This window comes from Schistocerca americana, unplaced genomic scaffold (assembly GCF_021461395.2).
Source record: "Schistocerca americana isolate TAMUIC-IGC-003095 unplaced genomic scaffold, iqSchAmer2.1 HiC_scaffold_1184, whole genome shotgun sequence".
Taxonomy (NCBI): domain Eukaryota; kingdom Metazoa; phylum Arthropoda; class Insecta; order Orthoptera; family Acrididae; genus Schistocerca; species Schistocerca americana.
In genome coordinates, this window is record NW_025725247.1 from 20,001 (window position 1) to 22,500 (window position 2,500).

The following is a 2,500-nucleotide window of genomic DNA, read 5'->3' on the forward strand; positions in this document are numbered from 1 at the left end:
TAACCTAACCCATATTGTACCTTAACCTAACCCATATTGTACCTTAACCTAACCCATGTTGCGCCTTAACCTAACCCATGTTGCGCCTTAACCTAACCCATGTTGCGCCTTAACCTAACCCATGTTGCGCCTTAACCTAACCCATGTTGCGCCTTAACCTAACCCATGTTGCGCCTTAACCTAACCCATGTTGCGCCTTAACCTAACCCATGTTGCGCCTTAACCTAACCCATGTTGCGCCTTAACCTAACCCATGTTGCGCCTTAACCTAACCCATGTTGCGCCTTAACCTAACCCATGTTGCGCCTTAACCTAACCCATGTTGCGCCTTAACCTAACCTATGTTGCGCCTTAACCTAACCTATGTTGCGCCTTAACCTAACCTATGTTGCGCCTTAACCTAACCTATGTTGCGCCTTAACCTAACCTATGTTGCGCCTTAACCTAACCTATGTTGCGCCTTAACCTAACCTATGTTGCGCCGTAACCTAACCTATGTTGCGCCGTAACCTAACCTATGTTGCGCCTTAACCTAACCTATGTTGCGCCTTAACCTAACCTATGTTGCGCCTTAACCTAACCTATGTTGCGCCGTAACCTAACCTATGTTGCGCCTTAACCTAACCTATGTTGCGCCTTAACCTAACCTATGTTGCGCCTTAACCTAACCTATGTTGCGCCTTAACCTAACCTATGTTGCGCCTTAACCTAACCTATGTTGCGCCTTAACCTAACCTATGTTGCGCCTTAACCTAACCTATGTTGCGCCTTAACCTAACCTATGTTGCGCCGTAACCTAACCTATGTTGCGCCTTAACCTAACCTATGTTGCGCCTTAACCTAACCTATGTTGCGCCGTAACCTAACCTATGTTGCGCCTTAACCTAACCTATGTTGCGCCTTAACCTAACCTATGTTGCGCCTTAACCTAACCTATGTTGCGCCTTAACCTAACCTATGTTGCGCCTTAACCTAACCTATGTTGCGCCTTAACCCAACACACGTTGGGCCTTAACCCAACACACGTTGGGCCTTAACCCAACACACGTTGGGCCTTAACCCAACACACGTTGGGCCTTAACCCAACACACGTTGGGCCTTAACCCAACACACGTTGGGCCTTAACCCAACACACGTTGGGCCTTAACCCAACACACGTTGGGCCTTAACCCAACACACGTTGGGCCTTAACCCAACACACGTTGGGCCTTAACCCAACACACGTTGGGCCTTAACCCAACACACGTTGGGCCTTAACCCAACACACGTTGGGCCTTAACCCAACACACGTTGGGCCTTAACCCAACACACGTTGGGCCTTAACCCAACACACGTTGGGCCTTAACCCAACACACGTTGGGCCTTAACCCAACACACGTTGGGCCTTAACCCAACACACGTTGGGCCTTAACCCAACACACGTTGGGCCTTAACCCAACACACGTTGGGCCTTAACCCAACACACGTTGGGCCTTAACCCAACACACGTTGGGCCTTAACCCAACACACGTTGGGCCTTAACCCAACACACGTTGGGCCTTAACCTGCTCTGTAATTGTCATACGACGCGTTAAATTAGTGTAGTGTTGCCTAACTGCAACCCCCGCAATATAGTTTGCTACTCGCACTGCCCGGTCCCCAGAGTATCGCTTCATGTTAAACACCTTGCAGCTATACACTGTAATGCGGATGGCGGCAGGACGTACATGCTCAATGCCCTTCGCAGTTGTTCATTGGCATTCGCATGGCGAAGCACAGCCTACGTTGTGGTACGGCTTGTGGCAACTGTCCGCTGATGTTGTACGTCCAAATCACACACTGTACCGCACATTGGTCCTCATGTACTGAATGATACATCGTGGTACATGTGTGACCGTACCACGACTGCGCCAACAACGGCGAACCATACGGTCCAAATATTGTGCACTCAGCTACGTGTCGTCTCCCTATAAGAGCTGGATTGCAGTATGGTATGCCGTGGATGGCGATCAGCATGAGCCGTCTGTTGATGTAGTGGCGCGTGTTGTCAGACGTAGTCGTCTCTTCTCACACACCGTGATAGCATGGTGCACTGCGTTCCACATCTGCGACATGCGACAGAGGCCGGTTGACAGTCGTTCGCGCAATGGACATCGCATACGTACGGGGGCCACCTTCCACGTGTTCGCGAAGCGTGCACATGTTGTTGCGTGTATGTGGGCAGACATAGTGTGTCGTGACACCTGACACAGGCATGCAACAATCGTTGAATTTGCAAATGGCGATGGACGTCTACGTTTGCTGGTGACGTTACGCAAATGAAGAACTGGTAAACCGTTGTGGTGCGGTTGTTCTCGCTAGAGGTGAATCAGTGATGGCGACGATCGGTTGAGCTACCAACCGGTTGTTTCAGCGATACCCACCATGCCCACGAACGTGAATGGCATGTGGGTGTGAAGCGATACGCGGCGGTGGCTGGGTGGGACCGTCCCCGGCCGGTGAGGGGGGGCCTTCCGGCGTG